The sequence below is a fragment of the Sciurus vulgaris genome (assembly GCF_902686455.1).
Source record: "Sciurus vulgaris genome assembly, chromosome: 2".
Taxonomy (NCBI): Eukaryota; Metazoa; Chordata; class Mammalia; order Rodentia; family Sciuridae; genus Sciurus; species Sciurus vulgaris.
Window position 1 is genome coordinate 47,472,567 of NC_136462.1, and position 13,885 is coordinate 47,486,451.

Genomic DNA, 13,885 nt, shown 5'->3' on the forward strand with positions numbered 1-13,885 from the left:
AAAGATGAAGTTTGAGAACAGAATTTGAGCGGCTCAGTTTTCCATCACTGTGGCAAAAACACCTAAAGATAATAAACCTAAAAAGAAGAGAGATTAACTTTGGCCTATGGTTTCAGAAGTTTCAATTCATAATCCTTGGTGGAAATACCTGCCAGAGTAGGCCTGTCCACCTCATGGCAGCTAGGAGGTCAAGAGAAAGAGGGAGAGGCAGGGTGTTCCAAGATCCCTCTTAAGGGCATGCCCCAAGGACCTAACTTCTTCCAGCAAGACCCCATGTCTTAAAGGTTCCACTACTTACCGGTCGCACCACTGGTTGGGGACCACACTTTTAACACAGGGACCGTTGGGAGGCATTGGAGTTTCAAACTACTTCAAGTTGGTCCTGCTAAAACTTTGCTCTCCACCTTTATGTTACCAATGTTTCTTGTGTGAATGAATGATTCCTCTTGCTTCTTTTGGCTATCCAAATTCAAGATTTCAAAACTCCATTTCAATATGTCTACAGATAAAGTCAATCAGATGAAGACCACCAGAAGCATACCTGTAGTTCTACGAAGTGTGAATGGTTCCGTGCTGGGTCCTTGAGAGCACACGCCTCTCTTAGAGAATCATGGGATGTCTGGGCAACAGAGTCTGGTCTTGTGCTGAATGATTCTGAGGGACCAGGGGGAAGCAGGAATCAGCTTCGGATGGGTTTTGTTATGAAGCAGAGGTATCTGGAACTAACAGAACAAATCAGAACCGGGAGGTCACTGGAAAAAGAGGTTGCTTAGTCTCAGGAGCAACATTGTTTATAAGACCTTGACCTTCTCTCATTAGAAACATTTGTTTAGATTCTGTTAGAAACAGGCTAGTCTAAATATCTGATTCCTTGGAAATTACAATTTAAAAACCTCTTATTTGAAACTCCCGGCTGGGAGTAGAGGCTACTTTTCTAGGTCACAGTGACCCATAAGGTTCAGATCTTTCCAACAGAAGTGAGGCATTCCTTTCTCCTTAGTGTGATTTTGAACATCTAAGTATCCTCTAGACTATTGACTGCATCTTCCAATAGAGATATAGTGGGAGCCATGTATGCCACTTTAAAGGCTTTAAAGCCACATTAAAAGTAAATAGAAACAAGTGAAATTAATATTAGTAATATAGTTTAACTCAGTATGTACACAAGTTTTTCAACACAAAATCGATGTAAAAATATTCATTTTTATATGTATGTATATGTACCGTAACAAGTATCAGAGATCCAGCATACCAGATCTCAGTATAGGGCTATAGATTGATTTTTAAAAATTCCAAGATGTCCTAAATTTAATTAGGGAGAAGATAGAAGGAAAGAGAGATAGGGAAAGGCTAGTCAGTTGTTGGAAGTCATGTATAAATTATGGGTTTGTCTGAGCCAACATAAGGCAGGGAAGCTGCTTTTCTGGGAACTCCTGGGTGAAATTCCCCAGATGGAGAAAGTTCAGATCAGGCTGGTGCTCTGCCTTAGCTCACAGCCCCATGTTCAAACACAGCTGCCTGGAGATGGGCATAACCTGCCAAGCACCAAGCAACCTGTTTACCTCAAGAAGCCAGCCACATTGAAACCTTTGATTTACTTCCCCTTAAATAAAGGATTGGGGCCTTTTTCAGTTGTTCAGTTCCAGTTCCTATCAGGGCTAGAAAACCCACCAGGCACCCCCCTTTAACTTCCGGCTTTGCCTTTCATTCCTTACTGATTATTTCAAACTTTTTATTTTCCCAGGCAGCGCACTCCTCCAAGCAGGAATCTGCTCTACTGGGGTGCTGGAAGCCCTGGCCGTCAGTAACAAGTTATTGGCTAAAAGGTCATTTTGCTCTTTTCTTTTTTTTGTGGTGGCAATTAAACCCAGGGGCGTTCCACCTCACTAGGTTGTTGAAGCTGGCCTTGAATTTGCAGTCCACCAATATCTGCCTCCTGAGTAGCTGAGATTACAGTCATGAGTGACGTTGTCCTCCTCCATTTTGCATTCTTGAATGTGTATTAAAACCTTAACTCAAAAAAAAAAAAAAAAAACAGCTGGTGGCCCATATGTATATTCTTAGTAGCTTGGGAGGCTGAGGCAGGATTGCAAGTTTGAGGACTGCCTTAGCAACTTAGCAAGACCTGAAGCAACTTAGTCAGCACTTGTCTCAAGATAAAAATAAAAAGGACTGGGAATGCAACTACATCCAGTACCAAAAATAAAATAAAACGCTCTAACTTTTTAGATCCAGTGGACGTTTTTCCAACTACTACCTAGCTATGCTGCTGGGGGCTTTGGGAACTTGTCCTAGGATGAATCATTTCTTTTTTTCTAGGTTGCATCTCTACTGCCTTGATAAACCCTTTTATCCCAGAGCTCTTCCAGCCTCAGGAGTTTCAGTTTCATATTTTCATTGGAAATACTTGTTCTGTATTTAGAAAAATTCATAGTTGAAAAAGTAGGTTTACAAATAAAAAAGTAGCTTCACATATCCCAGTTGTTTGAATCATACTGAAGAGTTTTCCAATAATTGAATCAAGTACAAGTTCTAAGTTGAAATTTAAGTTATTTTTTTTTTCTGGGTTTATTTATTCATTTATTTTGCAGTACTGGGGATTGAACCCAGGGCCTGGCACATACTAGGCAACTCTCCACCACTGAACTACACTCCCATTCCTAAACTTCAATTATTTAAAAGTAAAATTTTAAATCCAGTTCCTCAGTCACAGAAGGTACATTTAGGTGCTCAACAGCCATAGGTTGGTGGTAACCATGTCGGACAGCTTAGGTCTATGATTTTAGAGGTTCCTTCATGAGTTCTATGGCAGGGCTATGAATTAAGTTGACATAAGACAGTTAACAGGAGAAAACATTTAATTGTGAATACCTGCACAGGACTCCCACAAAATATGAGACTCAAAGAAGGGCCAGATAATTGAAGCATATATTGCACTGTGAGCTACAGAGAAGAGGCTCAGGGTTTGGGGACAGAGGTTTGGGTGGCAAATTGTGGGAGGGTAACAGGGAGAACTGTATTGTGCAAAAACGTTTCTTACATAGATCAATGTCACTCAATAACTGTTGTCTGGAGCAATCCTCTTCCTGATAGATACTTAATGTGAATTTCCTTTAAAAATGTGCCTTCCTTTTACAAAAGGATGACTTTTTAGAAGTATACCTAAGTATGCAGTTTCTCAGAATAACCTGCTCACAATATGCCAAAGAACTTTAGAGACTCCAGGCATGGTGACTCATACCTCTAATTCAAGCAGTTCCATGAGGCTGAGGAAGGAGATCGCAAGAGGCCAGACTCAGAAACTTAGTGAGACCCCAAGCAATGTAGTGAGACCCCGTCTAGAAATAGGGGTTGGGGATATAGTTCAGTTGGTAGAGTGCTTGTCTCATATGCACGAGGCCCTGGGTTCAATCCGCAGCAAAAAAAAAAAAAAAAAAAAAAGAGAGAGAGAGAGAGAGATTGCAGAGCTGGGGATGTAGCTCCATGGTTGAGTACCCCTGGGTTTAATCCCCAGTACCAAAAAAAAAAAAAAAAAATCACTTGGTCCTATTCTATTGAGCAATCTCATTGACTGTAAAACTTGAATATTTTATCTTAAAATACTTTATAACAAAGCAAATTAATTTTATTATTTAAAATTAGGAAAATATGTAACCATGTAAAGAAAATAAAAATACCCATGACTATTCACTCTGAATCTAAGAATTAATCAAAAAATTTTCCTTTATCTACTTTCTGTGTGTGATTTTGGGTAGGTCACTTTAAAGCAAGTTATTTAACCCCTCTATAACTGAGTTTCCTAACCATAATTATCTCACAGATTTCTTGTAAATAAGTAAGGCACTTACAAAACAGTGCCTAGCATATGGCTAGTTCTTACTATTAGCAATTATTATAATTAGATGTAAAATATTTTTATTTTTAAAAACTGGATTAAAACTGTGTTTTAGTTTTGTATTCTGCCTTTTTAAAAAATACGTATCATGGACTGGGGTTGTGGCTCAGTAGTAGAGTGCTTGCTTAGCACATGTGAGGCACTGGGTTCAATCCTCAGCACCACATATAAATAAATTTAAAGGTATTGTGTCCATTTACACCTAAAAATATATTTAAAAAATACATATCATTATTTTGACAGCACTTTCCCATCTCACTCATTTTTTTTCTTAAGTGAATATTTTAAAGTCTTATGGATACAGTTGTTGCTCCAACAGCAACAGAATCCTCTTCTTGGAAGAAGCATTTGTAGCTCTTTATGGTCTAGTGAGACTATACTCATTTTTTAAATATTTAGTCTAGACCTGTATGATGGCTCATGCCTATAGTCTCAGCCACTTGGGAGGCTGAGATGGAAGGATTCCTTGAGCGAGGAGGTCCAGGCCAGCCTAGGCAACATAAGGAAACCCTATCTCAAAAAAAATATAAGATAAAATAAATTTTTTTAAAAAACCTCTATGATTTAAAGGATTGAAAGTTGTACACAGTTCATAGGTTATTAGTGCTCATTAAAATTACACTAAACAAATTTTATTATAGTAATTCATAGTAGGCATTCAATAAGCAGTTGTTAGTTGACTGATCAAGTGATCACTTAGAGCCGGGCTAGGGAAGGAACATGCCTGTAATCCCAGTTGCTTAGGAGCCAGAGGCAGAAGAATCACAAATTTAAGACCAGCCTGGGTAGCTTAGCAAGAACCTGTCTCAAAATACAATTTTAAAAAATAACGACATGGGCTGGAGTTGTGGTTCAGTGGTGGAGCACTTGCCTGGCATGTGTAAGGTCCTGGGTTCCATCCTCAGTACCACATATAAATAAATAAATAAAATAAGAGATCCACTGACAACTAAAAATATTAAATACTACTACTGATAATAATAATAAAAGGGCTTGTTCAGTAGTAGAACGCTTGCCTAGTGTGTGCAAGCCCAGGGTTTAATTCCTAGTACCACATATACACACACAAAAGTGATGACTTAGAAAAGAGAAACATCGGATGGGATCAGCATAGCTCCTCTGGCGTGATAGAAAATGTTTGCTTATAAGTTCATCATTAGAAGCCTGAGGCTGAGAACTGCATCTTACTTTATTTGATTTGCCTCCAAAGCTTAAATACAACACTTAGATTGAGTAGTGCTCAATGCATTAAGCTCCACAAAAAGACTTAAACATTGGATAACCTGGTATCTAAATCTGATAAGTTCTCTCATTTAAAAACACTTACAGGTAAATGAATAAATACATGTTAATGCTACTGTTTGATTAATTGTGAGTTTTGGGTTTGCCCCCCTCACCTGCCACTGTTTAAAATTTTTTAAATATAAATACTATTAACAATTTGGGGTATATCTTTCCAGATTTTTCTACATATAGATATGAATAAATCTATATGCTTTAATAAAAAATTATGTACATACTGCTGTATAATGTCTTATCTTTTTCATTTTTTCCATATGAATAAACTCAAATTAATAGCATTTTCAAAGGCTTTGTAACATTCAAAGGCTATATTATGCTTCACTTAGTTCTTTTTTATTGGTGCATTTTAATTATACATAATAGTGGGATTTGTTGTTATAAATTCATACGCCACACAATAGAATATAATTTGGGTCAATTTCATTCCCCACTCTTACCATTTAACTAATACCTTTTTAGAGAATTTAATATAGCTATAGCAATTGAGGCAGGGGAATGATTTGCCTCACTTCTCAAACTATGTAAATGCATTGAGTTCTTATAATCTAGCTTCCAAATACCCACAGAAAATGTCAAAAATTTAGGACCAGACTTCCTTAATGAGAACTGAATAGCGCAAGAAATAAAAGCAAGAATCAATAAATAGAACAGATTCAAACTAAAAAGCTTTTTCTCAGCAAAGGAAACAGTAATGTGAAAAGAGAGCCTACAGAGTGGGAGAAAATCTTTACCACACACACTTCAGACAGAGAACTAATCTCCAAAATTTATAAAGAACTTAAAAAACTTTTCACCAAAAATACAAAGAACTCAATCAATAAATGGGCCAAGGAACTGGGCAGACACTTCACAGAAGAAGATATATAGGTGATCAACAAATATATGAAAAAGTGCTCATCATTTCTAGTAATTAGAAAAATGCAAATCAAAACCACTCTAAGATTTCATCTAACTCTAATTAGAATGTCTATTATCAAGAACACAAACAGGGGCTGGGGAGATAGCTCAGTTGGTAGAGTGCTTGCCTTGCAAGCACAAAGCCCTGGGTTCGATCCCCAGCACCCAAAAAAAAAAAAAAAAGAACACAAACAATAATAAGTGTTGTCATGAATGTGGGGGGAAAGGCACTCATACATTACTGGTAGAATTGCAAATTGGTGCAGCCACTCTGGAAAGCAGTATGGAGATTCCTCAGAAAACTTGGAATGGACCCACCATTTGACCCAGCTATCCCCCTCCTTGGTTTATACCCAAAGGACTTTAAATCAGCATACTACAGTGATGCAGTCACATCAATGTTCATAGCTGCTCAATTCACAATAGCCACATTGTGGAACCAACCAAGATGCCCTTCAATTGATGAATGGATAAAGAAATTGTGGTATATATGTACAGTGGAATATTACTCAGCCATGAAGAAGAATAAAATTATGTTATTTGCTGGTAAATGGATGAAATTGGAGAATATCATGCTAAGTGAAATAAGTCAAGCCCAGAAAACCAAAGGCCAAATGTTTTCTCTGATGAGTGGATGATGACACATAAGGCGGGGCGGGGGGGAATGGGGCAAGAGAAGAATAAAGGAACTTTGAATGGTGTAGAGGAAAATGGGACAGAAGGGGTGGGGGAAGGAACGATAATAGAATGAGGCAGAAAGTATTACCCTATGTATATGTATGATTACATAAATGGTGTGGATCTACATTGTATACACCCATAGAAATGAAAAGTGGTACCCCATTTGTGTACAATGAATCAAAATGCAGTCTGTAAAAATAAAAAAAGTTAAATTAAAAAAATTAATGAAGCCATTTCTTAAGATTAACATTGTAATAATAATTTTAACACATAATTGTAAAATAACCACACCTTATTATTAAACGTCAAACCCAGGGCCTTGTGCATGCTAGGCAAATATTCGACCACTGAGTTACATCCACAGAGCCACTATTAGACATTTTGAAACAAAAAGTCTTCTCTATCTCCACATAAGCATGGCTATTATAAATTCAGTCTATTACAGTTCATTTTTTTTTGTGTGTGGGGGTACTGGAGATTGAACTCAGGGGCACTCAACCACTAAGCCACATCCCCAGCCCTATTTTGCATTTGATTTAGAGGCAGGATCTCACTGAATGGCTTAGTACCTTGCTTTTGCTAAAGATTTTTCTATTCTTTCTTTTGGTGGTGCTTGGGATTGAACCCAGGATACTGTGCATCTGAGGCAAGCACTCTAACAACTGAGCTATATCCCCAGCCCCTACAGTTCACTTCTTTCAGCAGTGAACAAACATTATATTTCATTTAGTACTATGTCATATGCATTTTTCTATGCTGTGATTTGGCTTTCATGGTTGTTATTTTTAGCAATGGTTTAATATGCCATCAAAGAGATTATAGCCTTTACTAAACCATTTCCCCATTGTTGACATTTAAATTGCTTTCAGTGTTTTCATTGTCAAGAAACTGGAGAACATCTTTAGGCATATGATTTTATGATAATTTGCCAGATATGACATTTTGGGGCCATAAAGGCTCTGTAGTTTCTATGGCTCTTGGTACATACTGTCAAATTGCTTTTGAAAATGATTGCATTAATTTACTGTGTCACCAGCTATGAAAAATAACTCAGCATACACCTGCATTAAATTTTATAAATATGACCCTGACATGACTTTCATGCCACATAGAAAATCATCAATTTACTTAGAGCATTCTACCCTTAATATAGGAATACTCATTTTCCCTAAAATACATAATGGAATTACATATATTCTTAAGTGGCACTATTACCTCTTTTCCACAGCTGCTTTCTTGACAGTTTTTTTTATTTCAGGATTTCTACAATTACAACACCTGATGACTTATTAACTTTCAATATTAAGATACATTCTGATTTTAAGTCATCATTATTTCAGATTTAGAGTATATCACAATGCTGCAGAGTTAAAATTTTTAAAGAAAGAATAATAATTCTGCAGATCTGTACTCACTAACTTTAAAATGTTATAAAAATCTCAACTAAGTTAATTGTGCTGTCTTTGCCAGTTTTATTACTCTTCTGGTTTAACCTAGAAGATCTTGCTGGGCGTGGTGATGCATGTCTATAATCCCAGCAACTTGGAAGGCTGAGGCAGGAGGATTGCAAATTCAAAGCCAGTCTCGGTGACTTAGTGAGACTCTAAACCACTTAGCAAGATCTTGTCTCTAAGTAAATTGCAAAAAAGGGCTGGGATGTGGCTCAGTAGTTAAGTACCCCTGAGTTCAAATTCCTGGTACCAAAAGTAAACAAGTAAGTAAAATTAAAATAAATAGAAGAACTTAAAAATAACTCAGATAAATTTCATAGAAATGCAATAATACCTTTTGTTCCTCTACCTTTATCTTATTTGTTGAAACTACTAGCATGATTTATGAATTTGTTTAAATAAATAATTATCCCCAGACAATCATGGTTAGGAAACATTTTCTAAAGCCAGTATGTCAGAAGAGTCTCATTAGTAATTTTGGAAAAATAGTATAAATTTATGATGTTATTTATAAATATATTTTTCTAATTAAAAATACTTTAACAAAAATAGCAGTTTTTACTTATACAGAACTTCAAAGTTTTCAGAACATCATTGCATGAATCAATTCATCCTCAACACAACCCTATTGGGTATGTCTAGATAACATCATTCTCAAGCTTTATATTCATGAAAACTAAGGTTCAAGACAACCATAGACTAATATGTCAAAAATAAATCTTTAATAAGTGGTATGAGCAAGAATAAAATCCAGTTTTTACTCTTGGCCAGGAATTTTTTATAGTATTATAATGAAAATGATGAGACTACACATCTGAATCCATCCACCTAACTATATATATACATTTTTTATTGGCTGACAATGAAAGTTGTTATATTGTACTGAAATATGACTGTGCTATTTGTATTAGTCAGCTTTTGTGTCTTGTGACCAAAATACTCAACAAGAACAACTTAGAGGAGGGAGGTATTAGAGGTTCAGTCCATAGATGGCAGACTCCATCGCTCTGGGCTCAAGATGAGGTAGAATGTCGTGGGGGAAGGGCACAGAAGAAGGAAGCTGCTTCCCTCCAGGCAGCAAAGAAGCAGCAAAGAAGTCAGGTGAGAGGAAGGGATCAGTGGGAAGAATGCCTTCCAGGGCACACCCCCAAGTGACCCACTGCCTCTAGCCATGCCCCACCTGACTATAGTTACTACCAGTCAGTCAGCTTAGACTGGGAAGGACTGATTAATTTACAGCTTTCACAATCTGATCACTTTACTTCTGAATATTCTTGCTTTGGAGGAATACCTCATATTCAAACCATAACACTGTTGTAGTTGGAAGAGTAAGGCCACACCTCTACTTAGATGGCCTTTTTTTTTTTTTTTTTAATTAAAATCTTTTTTATTTTTACAGACTGCATTTTGATTCATTGTACACAAATGGGGTACAACTTTTCATTTCTATGGTCCTACATAATGTAGATTCACACCATTCATGTGATCATATATATACACAGGGTAATACTGTCTGTTTCATTCTACTATTAGATGGCTTTCTTGAAATAAGAATATTATTCTGTGTAACTTAGAAGTGGAGCTTCAGTCAGAAAATTGGAGCTGGATAGGCCACTCTAGATAAATAGACAGGTCTTGTCTTGTAGTAGTAGATTCTAGGTGATGAGATTTATAGATAGGTCTCAAAAATGAAAAGATGCAAGAAGGTAAAGAGAGAAAAATCATGTAAGGTCTTTTTACTTCTGAGTTCCCTTGTGTCTGCATTAGGTATCTGACAAATCAGATTATCTTCCATGCTTCTCACACTAGAAATCATCTAATCACATGATAATTATGGTGCTTTCTCTTAGAGCATTTACTTTCACTGAAGTCTACATTAATATTAAAATAGACCCCAAATAGACTTCACATTTTTTGAAGAAAAGGAATCAACGTGGTTTTAAAGGGAAACCATGAGTTATTTAACTTCGTTGATGTTCTTTTTATATGTTGCATTCTGTTTCACTGTTTTATTTTCTTTCATTATCTCTTTCCGTTTTCTTTGAGTTTACTCCTTTATTTTTCTAATTTTTTTTTTTCATTTTCAAGTACTAGGGATTAAACTCAGGAGTGCTCTACCATTGTGTCCCAGCCCTTTTCAATTATTTATTTATTTATTTATTTTATTTTGAAACAGCGTCTCTTAAGGTGCCCAGGCTCTCTTGAATTTACAGTCCTTCTGCCCCAGTCCTTCCATTTCTGGGATTACAGGTGTGCATCATTTCACCTGGCTACTTTTCTAAATACTTAAGAGAGCCACAGCTCATTAATTTGGAGACTTTTTTGTTTTCTAATGTAAGCATTAAAGTCTTCACATTTCCCTTAAGTACCACATTTGCTATATTCACAGGTTTTGATCTGCATTATATTTATTTGGATTTAATTTTAGGTTTTTTAAAATTCCCAACATAATTTCTTCTTAAACTCTAGAGTTATTTAACAGGGATTTTAAATTTATCTGTTTGTTCTAAATTACTAGCTAATTGTGTATTTATTCCTCAAAATTTGCTGATGCTTTCTTCACGGTCTAATATGTGATATTTGGTAACTGTGCCATTTTAATTTTAATTTTTTTTTCCAGAACTGGGGATTGAACCCAGGGCCCTTTACCACTGAGCTACACCCCAGGCATTCCCCCTGCCTCTTTTAGTTAGTATTTGCCTGATATAGAATACACTTTTTTCCTCCATTCTCTTTATATCCTTGTGATATGGGCATATCACTTACAAACAGTATATATCTGAATTTTTAAAGTCAAATCTATCTTCCAATCAGTGAGTTTACTGACATTTTTATTTATCACACTTACTGATATATTTGTAACTTTTTCTACCATTTTAATTTGTAATTCTGTTTTGTCCCACTTTCTGTTTCCTGTTTAAAATACATATATGTAAATACACATATTTATATAAAAGTCTCCAACTGATAAGAATTTTAGGACATTCTCTATTCATTGTTTTCTCCTTAGTCTCATCTTCTATATGTTGCTGTTACCTAGGAAAAAAATTTTTTTGGGTAGTAGGAGTTGAACCCATCTCTTCTCTTCTCCTCTCCCCTCCCCTCCCCTCCCCTCCCCTCCTCTCCTCTCCCCTCCCCTCCCCTCCCCTCCCCTCCCCTCCCCTCCTGTCTCCTCTCTCGCGCCCTTAAGGGCAGACACTCTACTCGTCTGCCTAATAAAATCTCTTGTGTGAGTTCCCGCATCCAGAGTGGTTTTCTGGGTGCTTTCAGATTGAAAGGGACACTACAACCGAGTTACACCCACAGCCCTTTTTTTTAATTTTTTATTTTATTTTTAAAATATTTTTAGTTGTAGATGGGTACAGTACCTTTATTTAATTTTTTATTTTTATGTGGTACTGAGGATTGAACCTAGTGCCTCTCACGTCCTGGGAAAGCGCTCTACCACTGATCTACAGCCCCAGCCCTTATTTTGAGATGGTCTTGCTAAGTTGCTTAGGATCTACTACATTGCTGAGGCTGGCCTTGAACTTGTAATCCTCCCACTTTTGCCTCCCAAAACCCTGGGATTACAGGTGTGTGCCACCACATCTGACTGGTTTTAGCATTTTTTAAGCAACCCAAAATATTACGAATGTATTTTGTCACCTTCAAATATTTTTATTTTTCCCTGTATAACTTCTAGAAATGTTCTTATTTTCTACCCCCCACACAGAAATTTTAGCTTATACAAAGGGAATCACAGGAAGATGCAAAAGCCAAAGTCTTACAATTGTTTTCCTAATTTATTATCCCATTGCTTCTGCCCAGAGTACCCATCACCCTATAAAAACTGGGTCAGAACAGATGAATTGCCCCAGAATTTTCTGTTTTATTGCTGTCTTGGTGTTTACACAATAACTTGGCATTGTTTTCCCTCTGAAGTTGACCTTGTATGAGAGAGTAAGTAATTTTACTCCATCAGCATCTTGGTAGGAAAGCAGAACTGGAACTCTATCTCATTTAATTCTCCCGACAATCCTAAGAGAATAAAGAAAAGGAGATGCAGAAAACTTGCTCAATGTCAGGCAGTTATTTGATATGATTCAACTATTCTTCTTCTTCTTCTTTTTTATTTATTTATTTTTGCTGGGGATGGAGCCCAGGGCTTTGCCCATGCCACATGCTAAGCAAGTGGTTTACCCCTTAGGCAAAGTGGGGATTTTTTAAAGGACATCTAATTTGACTCCAAAGCTTTTTTCTATTCTCAAGGGGATGGAGTATAGCATTCCGAACTCCTTAAGTGTGTGTTGTTGTATAGTAACTTTCTTCCAAAGAACACAGAATGGGAAGGTGTGAAATAGTAACTTTACAGTGGGGAAACCTGATAAACACTTCTCAGCTGGGTGATCAAGTTTAATATTAACATTGATTAAGTCATATTAGGTCATCTTGATAGTATGTAACTTTTTACCCTTTGGGGGAGGGTTTGGGAATTAGACCCAAAAGAATATATTTTTTAAAAAATATATTCTTATTTTTTGTTCTTTTGAAAGAATTATTCAGGTATAATGTGGGAAGAGGTCTGTTATTGAAACAGAGAAAAATGTGTAAAAAAATGTTCTTTTTAGTTATACATGACAGTAGAATGTATTTTGACATTACACAAAAAGTATATATCGATGTGATGTGATGAAAACAGTATTTTACCTCTGTGGTCTTCCTCTCCAAAACCCATAATCACAATCTAATAATTAGAAAAACATCACACAAATTCCATATGAGGGGCTTTCTACAAAATACATGACCAGACCAGGATCTCTCGAAAATTGCCCAGGCCATCAAAAACAAGGAAAATCTGAGAAACAGTCACAGTCTAAGAAGCCTAAAGCAACATGATAATTAAATGTAGGTGGTATACAGAACAGAAAAAAAAAAAAATAGAGCACTAATCTCTAAGATATATAAAGAATTCAGAACAGAAATAAAGACCAATGGGTTAAAAAAAAAAGGGGGGGAAGACTATTTAAAGAGCATATGGACTTTAGTTAATAATAATGTACAGTATCATTCCATTAATTTTAACAAAGGTACTATGCTTATGTAAATAGCAGGAAATGGGTATGGGCGCTGGGAATTCTATTATCTAATTTTTCCATGAATCTAAAATCATCTAAAATTAAATGTTTGCTTTTAAAAAGACCACCAACAAAGTGAGCAAATACATTCAAAATACACATATTTGACAAAGGACTTGCACTCAGAATAAAATTCCTACAAATGAAAAAATTTTAAAAAGACAGCCACATTTTAAAACTATAATGTCCAATTTTAAAAACATTTTTAAAAACCTAAAAACAAAACGAACAAACATTTCACAAAACAAGATATAAAAATAGTAAAAAAGCACATGAAAAAAATCCTCATTGTCATTATGGGGTAACAGTGGTCCACTTTATTCTTTGAAAATAATAACCCTTGCAGCTCTGCGCCGCAAATTATTATTATTATTATCATTATTATTGGTACCGGGGATTGAACTCATGGGCACTCGGCCACTGAGCCACATCCCCAGCCCTATTTTGTATTTTATTTAGAGACAGGGTCTCATTGAGTTGCTTAACGCTTTGGTTTTGCTGAGGCTGGCTTTGAACTCAGGATCCTCCTGTCTCAGCCTCCT